Source organism: Chiloscyllium punctatum, chromosome 19 (genome assembly GCF_047496795.1).
Source record: "Chiloscyllium punctatum isolate Juve2018m chromosome 19, sChiPun1.3, whole genome shotgun sequence".
In the NCBI taxonomy this organism is placed as follows: Eukaryota; Metazoa; Chordata; class Chondrichthyes; order Orectolobiformes; family Hemiscylliidae; genus Chiloscyllium; species Chiloscyllium punctatum.
Genome location: NC_092757.1, coordinates 97,527,162 through 97,534,949, shown reverse-complemented (window position 1 = coordinate 97,534,949; position 7,788 = coordinate 97,527,162). Strand labels below are relative to the sequence as shown.

The 7,788-nt window shown below is 43.3% G+C and overlaps 2 protein-coding genes across 2 annotated transcripts in view; one reads left to right on the top strand and one right to left on the bottom strand.

Annotated features, from left to right (window-relative positions):
* Positions 1 to 7,788, top strand: part of cenpv (centromere protein V) — a 30,440-nt gene that overhangs the window by 7,292 nt on the left and 15,360 nt on the right. The gene's annotated exons all lie outside the window — the stretch shown is intronic.
* The window catches only part of pigl (phosphatidylinositol glycan anchor biosynthesis, class L), a 110,908-nt gene continuing 103,435 nt past the window's right edge, over positions 316 to 7,788 (bottom strand). The window contains exons 9-10 of the transcript XR_011963351.1: positions 5,953 to 6,146; positions 316 to 3,206 (exon numbers count right to left, since the gene is read on the bottom strand). The gene's annotated coding sequence lies outside the window, so the exon portion shown is untranslated. The remainder of the gene's footprint in view (positions 3,207 to 5,952; positions 6,147 to 7,788) is intronic.

The window sequence follows — 7,788 nt, the reverse complement described above, 5'->3', positions numbered from 1 at the left end:
TTATGTTGCCTTAGTTCTTTTCTGGAGGGGTTGTAAAAGGCAGAGGTTCTGATTTGTCTGAGGTAGGGACTTTGCTAATGACTAACAGATACTGCCTAAGGCAACAATCGGGGAAAAGGCTTTCATTGTACAATGAAAGGGTAATGGCCAATTCTCCATGTTCAGGGTTTCTTTTTCTGGTTTGGTTTTAGCAAGCAGTCTGTCTGACACAAAGGTCAAAGAAAGCTTCTGGGTAACAGGGTTTCCTGATTCAAAGATTTGGAGATGCCAGTGTTGGACTAGGATGTACAAAATTAAAAATCACACGACACCAGCTTATAGTCTAACAGGTTTAATTGGAAGCACTAGCTTTTAGAGCGCCGCTCCTTCATTAGGTGATAGTGGAGGACACAATTGTAAGGCACAGAATTTATAGCAAGAATTTACAGTGTGTTGTAACTGAAATTATACATTGAAAAATACCTTGATTGTCTGTGGAGTCTTTCATCTGTTTGAAAACCATGATAGTTTCACTTCTTTCATGTGTAAATCACAAAACCTTTTTTTTAATAAAAATTGCATTCTTAGGTTAGCTGTAACAATAGATGTTAGCCAGACAATATGTTGAAGGTGTTAGCCCCCTCTGTCTGTGTTCTCTGTCTATGCCATGAAACTTTGCAGAGGATCATAGTTAAGTTAGTACGCAAAGATCTGGCAGATGGAGTACAATGTTAATAAATGTGAAGTCATCCATTTTGTTAGGAATAACAGTTAAAAGCACTATTATTTGAATGGTAAAAGAAATTGCACAATGCTGGTGTGCAGAGGACCTGGGCGTCCTTGTGCAAGAATCACAGAAGCTTAGTCAGGTAATTAGGAAGGCAAATGGAATTTTGTCCTTCATTGCTAAAGGGATTGAGTTTAAAAACAGGGCAGTTATGGTGCAGCTGTATAGGGTGCTGGTGAGGCCACACCTGGAATACTGTGTACAGTTTAGGTCTCCTTATTTGAGAAGGGGTGTACTGACACTAGAGGTGGTGCAGAGGAGGTTCACTAGGTTGATTCCAGAGTTGAGGGGTTGGCTTATGAGAGACTGAGCAAACTGGATTATATTCATTGGAATTTAGAATGAGGGGGATCATTTGGAAGCATATAAAATTAAGAGGGGAATAGATAAGATTGAAGTAGAGAGGATGTTTCAGCTGAGAAAAAAGCTGAAAATGTGTGGCCTGGAAAAGCGCAGAAGGTCAGACAGCATCCAAGGAGCAGGAGAATTGACGTTTCGGGCATGAGCCCTTCTTCAGGAATGAGGAAAGTGTGCCAAGCAGGCTAAGATAAAAGGTAGGGAGGAGGGACTTGGGGGAGGGGTGTTGGAAATGCAATAGGTGGAAGGAGGTCAAGGTGAGGGTGATAGGCCAGAGTGGGGGTGGGGGTGGAGAGGTCAGGAAGAAGATTGCAGGTTAGGAAGGCGTTGCTGAGTTCGAGGGTTGGGACTGAGACAAGGTGGAGGGAGGGGAAATTAGGAAACTGGAGAAATCTGAGGTCATCCCTTGTGGTTGCAGGGTGAGGAAGATGAGGCGCTGTTCTTCCAACCGTCGTGTTGCTATGGTCTGGCGATGGAGGAGTCCAAGAACCTGCATGTCCTTGGTGGAGTGGGAGGGGGAGTTGAAGTGTTGAGGCACAGGGTGGTTGGGTTGGTTGGTCCGGGTGTCCCAGAGGTGTTCTCTGAAACATTCCGCAAATAGGCGGCCTGTCTCCCCAATATAGAGGAGGCCACATCGGGTGCAGCAGATGTAATAAATGATGTGTGTGGAGGTGCAGGTGAATTTGTGGTGGATATGGAAGGATCCCTTGGGGCCTTGGAGGGAAGTAAGGGGGGGAGGTGTGGGCGCAAGTTTTGCATTTCTTGCAGTTGCAGGGCAAGGTGCTGGGAGTGGAGGTTGGGTTGGTGAGGGGTGTGGACCTGACGAGGGAGTCACAGAGGGAGTGGTCTTTTTGGAACGCTGATAGGGGAGGGGAGGGAAATATGTCCCTGGTGGTGGGGTCCGTTTGGAGGTGCCGGAAATGACGACGGATGATACGACGTATATGGAGGTTGGTGGGGTGGTAGGTGAGGACCAGTGGGGTTCTGTCCTGGTGGCGATTGGAGGGGCGGGGCTCAAGGGCAGAGGAGCAGGAAGTGGAGGAGATGCGGTGGAGGGCATTGTCGATCACATCTGGGGGGAAGTTACGGTCTTTGAAGAAGGAGGCCATCTGGGTTGTTTGGTATTGGAACTGGTCCTCCTGGGAGCAGATGCGGCGGAGACGAAGGAATTGGGAATATGGGATGGCGTTTTTACAGGGGGCAGGGTGGGAGGAGGTGTAGTCTAGGTAGCTGTGGGAGTCGGTTGGTTTATAGTAAATGTCCGTGTTGATTCGGTCGCCCGAGATAGAAATGGAAAGGTCTAGGAAGGGGAGGGAGGAGTCTGAGACGGTCCAGGTGAATGTGAGGTTGGGGTGGAAGGTGTTGGTAAAGTGGATGAACTGTTCAACCTCCTCGTGGGAGCATGAGGCAGCGCCGATACAGTCATTGATATATTGGAGGAAAAGGTGGGGGGTGGTGCCAGTGTAGCTGCGGAAGATGGACTGTTCCACATATGCTTCTGCTGGCAGGTGAAAGTGGATCAGGTGGGCATAGCCTCAAAATTAGGGGGATCAGATTTAGGACTGAATTGACAAGGAATGTTTTCACCCAGACGGTTGTGAATCTGTGGAATTCCCTGCCCAGTGAAGTAGTTGCGGCTTCCTCATTGAATGTTTTTAAAGCTAAGATAGATAATATTTTGAACGGTAAAAGAATTAAGGGTTATAGTGAGAGGGTGGGTAGGTGGAGCTGAGGCCATGAAATGATTAGTCATGATCCCATTGAATGGCAGAGCAGGCTCAAAAGGCCAGAAGGCCCACTCCTGCTCCTAGTTCTTATGTTCTTCTGACCAAGGTTTCCACTTGGACACAGTCACCTTTCACTGTAGTTCTCCCCTGTCAGGAGTAGAGTTTTCAGTATTTGGCAGAGGAGAAGGCTGCTCTGCTGGGGTGACCAGACTTGAGAATGTGCTCAACAGTGGAGTGATAGCTGTATGGCTGGAAGACCTTAGCAGATGCACATTATTAATATCCAGTTCACTCAGAGTCTCAACAGGGATGGTGCAAAAACACAATACTGGAGAAATCAGCTGGTCTTGCAGCATCTGTAGAGCGAAAAGAAGTTAATGTTTTGAATCCAGCGACAAAGTTCTGATGACTTGAAACATTAATAAATTCATAAGATATAGGAGCAGACTTAGGCCATTTGGCCCATTGAATCTGTTCCACCATTCGATCATGGCTGATACGCTCCTCACCCCCATTTTCTTGCCTTCTGTCCATATCCCTTCAACCCATTACCAAATAAAAATATGTCTAACTCTTCCTTTAAAATTTACTTACTGTCCCAGCATCCACTGCACTTTTGGGTAGTGATTTCCACATATTCACAATCCTTTGGAAGTATTTTCTTCTCAACTCTGTTTTAAATTTGCCACCCCTTATCCTAAAATTATCGCCTCTCATCCTAGAATGCCCCACAAGAGGAAGCATCTGCCTCATTTCTTTTTTTATCCACACCTTTTATCATAGAACATAGAACAATACAGCGCAGAACAGACCCTTTGGCCCTCGATATTGTGACAACCTGTGAACTAATCTAAGCCCCATCCCCCTACACTATCTCATTATCATCATCCATGTGCTTATCCAAGGATTATTTAAATCTCCTAATGTTGCTCAGTTAACAACACTGGCAGGTAGGGCATTCCACGCTCTTACCACTCTCCTGAGTAAAGAACCTGCCTCTGACATCTGTGTTAAATCTATCACTCCTCAATTTGTGGCAACCATCTTGAATACCTCAACTTGATCTCACCTCAGTCTTCTAAATTACACAGAGTATAGGCCTAAACTGTTCAATCTCTCTTCATATGACAAACCCGTCATCCCTAGGATTAGTCTAATGAACCTCCTCTGAACTGTCTTCAATGCTATTACATCTTTCTTTAAATAAGCAGACCAAAAAGATGCACAATACTCCAAGTCTGGTTCACCAATGCCTTGTATAGTTGCAACAATACTTTCTTAACTTAATAATATATTCCCTTAGCTATAAAAGCCAACATTGCATTTGCTTTCTTTTTTATTTGTTGTACCTGCATGCTAGTTTTCTGTGACTCATGAATGATGGCACCCAGGTCCCTCTGCACTGTTAACTTTGTTTCTCTCCATCATCAAATTTCCAATCTCATTCCTGCAACAGTCTACAGCAATACAGGATCCTCAGCTACATTAATGGTGGAAGAGCATACAATTAAGGAGACTATATCTTGTCTTTCATAAAATACTGATAAGGGCAGAGTTAATAAGAAGAAACTACTAAATAAAAAAATATTTAAAAGCAGGGTCAGAGGACAAAGATTTAAGATAATTTCCAAAAACGATAGCTGGCCAAGTGCAAATGGTCCCTTTTTGTGCCATAAGCTTAAGGAAGACTTTAGTTATCTAAACATAGGACTGGGATACTTATAGTTAGGGGCAGCGTGGAGAAAGTATTCCTGAACTTCCATCTGCAGAATGTTTAAAGAAAGGATGCAGAGTTGTAACTTATTCTTGGAAATGAGTTGGGCCAACTTGATAAAGTGTTAGTGGGGAGCATTTAGGAGACAATGATCATTGTATCATCAGATTCAGGCTGATGATGGAGAATAACATGCAACAATGCAGAGTGAGAAAAATCAATTTGTGGAGAGCAGACTTCAATGTGGCAAAAATGGAGCTGGTAAAATTGACTGGAATGAGAGGTTGCTGGGAAAAACAATATTTGAACAATTAGCTACCTTTAAAAAGGAGATGATTAGGTACAAACAAAGGTATGTTGTGTCAAATGAGAAAGGTAGAACAACTAACCCTGAATGACAAAGGAGATAGAAGTTAAGATTTAGAAAAAATGTGTTTATGGCAGGTGTCAATTAGAAAATAAAATTAAGAGGAATATTGAAGTCTCCGAAGGGAAATTAAAAAGTAAGAGAAAATATAAAGCCATGTCACAAAGTCTTCCACGGCCATATAGAAAGCAAAAGGGTGGTAAAAGGAAGATTAGGCCTATTGAGGATCAAAAAGCAGATCTACACCTGGAGGCAGGAGACATGGCTGAGATGTTAAATGAGGAGTTTGCATCTGTCTTTAGCAAAGAGAGTGATGCTACCTTGGTCATGGTAATAGAGGAGAGAGCTCAGTTCCAAGAACAGTTCAAAACTGATAAGACAAAGTGTTGGATAGACTGTGGTACCTAAAGTTGACAAGGCACCAGGCTTGGATGAGTATCCATGAATTTTGAAGGAGGTGAGAATAGAAATTGCAGGAGCACAGGCCTCTAACTTTCCTGGACTCAGTGGAGGTGCCTGAAGACTGGAAAATTGCAAACTGTACAGTCTTGTTCAAGAAAGGTTAAGGATCATTCTAGCAATTCCAGATCAGTCAGTTTAAGTTGAATAGTTGGGAAACTTTTAGAATCAACTATTTGGGATAGAATTTGTAGTCACATAGGGAAAAAAATTGCATTGATTAGGAAGAGTCAGTGTGGATTTCTAAAGGGAAAATCATATTTGACTAATGCTATAACACGACGGTGAACCCCTCTGCTAATTAAACCAAACATCCAGAAAAGCTCACCTCATCTCGTGATCTGTTAAAGTATGCGTGACAGAGAACTTCCAACTTCCTCTATTTAAAGAAAAAATATCGGGGCGATCCAAAATGCGGCGATTTACGAGGATTGCATGGCAGAACTCCACACCACAGCACAAGTGGGACGAATTTCTAACCTGTCCAACCTGGACCATTGGGATATCCTGGGACTCTGGAAAGGTCATGGAGTCCCAGGAAACTGTGAAAAAATCAACTTGCCTGCGTTTTTTGCCATCCAGAGATGCCGAAGAAGGGAGGAGGAGTGTCCACGGCTGGGCCCATGGCCCAGCCTGCAGGATCCTCTGACGCGATTACCTTCCAGGCCCCGGTGAAGGAGCTCGTGAAATCTTGCAAGATGTTGGGTAAGCAGAGAGAAGCTGGCCCCGATCTCTATCATGCTGCAGCTGGGAGACCTGTAAAAGAGGACAGATGACGTTGAACAGAGTCACAGTGGTAGAAGCTGATATAAGTTCCTCCAAGGATAGGATCTAAGCCCTAGAAACGCAGGTCCATAATTTGCGTGATCAAGTGGATGATCTTGAGAACAGGGGCAGGAGAAAAAAATATTCTGATCATCGGTGTGCCAGAGGGTAATGAAGGTAAGTGGCTGGCGGAATGTATTGAGGACTGGTTGCTGAAATTCCATAACTTGGAGGCTGGAATGAGAGGCTTGAAGATTGAGGGCTCACTGGGTCACGGCATGGAGATCAGGTCTGGGTCAACGTCCTCTCTTGGTGCAGTTTCATCATTTATAGAGATAAGGAGAGAATTGTGGAAGGTTCCAGAATCCAGGGGAATGATCCGAAGGCCCTAATTTACGAGGGCTCTAGATCATGTTCTTCCAAGACTTCTCAGCGGCAGTGAACCAGAAAAGAACATCCTATGGTGGTGTCAAGAGAAGACTGAGAGAGTTTGGTATCCAATACTCTGAGGTCTCCGGCAGTGCTTTGGGTCACCATAGGTGTATCCGTACATCTCTTTGACACATCGAAGAAGGCAAGAGACTTTGTGGACAAATTAACCTAATCTGAACGATTTAGTATATACAAATAGTAGTGTTGTTTGGGTATGTCTTTGTTTTTTTTTCTTTAAAAAACAGAGAAAGTCCAGTTGGGGCTTTCTTTTCCTTTTTTTAATTGGTAATAATCTGGTTTAAACTGTTTGGCGATTGAGATGTGTACTTTCAATTTCTAAGTTAAGTTATACTAAAGGATGAGTGGGGTATTTTACCACTTATTTCTTTAAAAATTTTTCTTTATTCATATTGCTATTCCATAGTGTATTTTCTTTCTTTTCTGCCTGTGTTTGTGCTGCTGCTCTAGCAGGGAGAAGGGAAAATGGTTGGGAGGGCTAGATGCCTGCTTATGGGCAGTTTATGCCTGGTTCAGATATTTAAATGCCTGGGTTGCAGTCTTGGCAGTGGGATGGGAAGTTGGATTTTGGGATGGGTAGGCTCTCCTTTTGGGCAGGAAGTGAGTTTCCCTATTTAGCGCCATTGGCACTTTATATGTTGGTTTGTTTTTTTGGTTTTTGTTTAAAAAAAACCTTGATAGGTTTGTTAAATGTAGTGGTTTTAGTTTATGTAGTTTTTATGTTCAATGGATCTTGTGACACTAAGGCTTGGTGATGTGTGGTTCGAGTTCTTCCTCTCTGGAATTTAAATGTTATTGCAAAAAGTTATGGCTAAAGAATGGATTAAACGGTGTAGCTGGAATATCAAGGGGAGTCATTCACCAATTAAGAGGAAGAAGGTACTTTTGAGTCTTAGAAAGGAGAAGGTGGATATTGCTTTGTTACAGGAGACACACTTGGATGATAGGGAGCATTTGAAACTGCAGCAGAATGGCTTTGATTGGGTTTACTTTTCATCTTTTGATACCAGAAATAGGGGAGTGGCTGTATTGGTTAGGAGGAATCTCCCATTTAAGTTTCTCGAGTGTGTTAAAGACATGCATGGGAGGTTTGTAATTCTCAAAGCCCTGAATTGGGAAGAATATTGTGTTTTAAATGTTTATTGCCATCTGGCCCATCCCCTCAAATTTATGGTAGATGCAT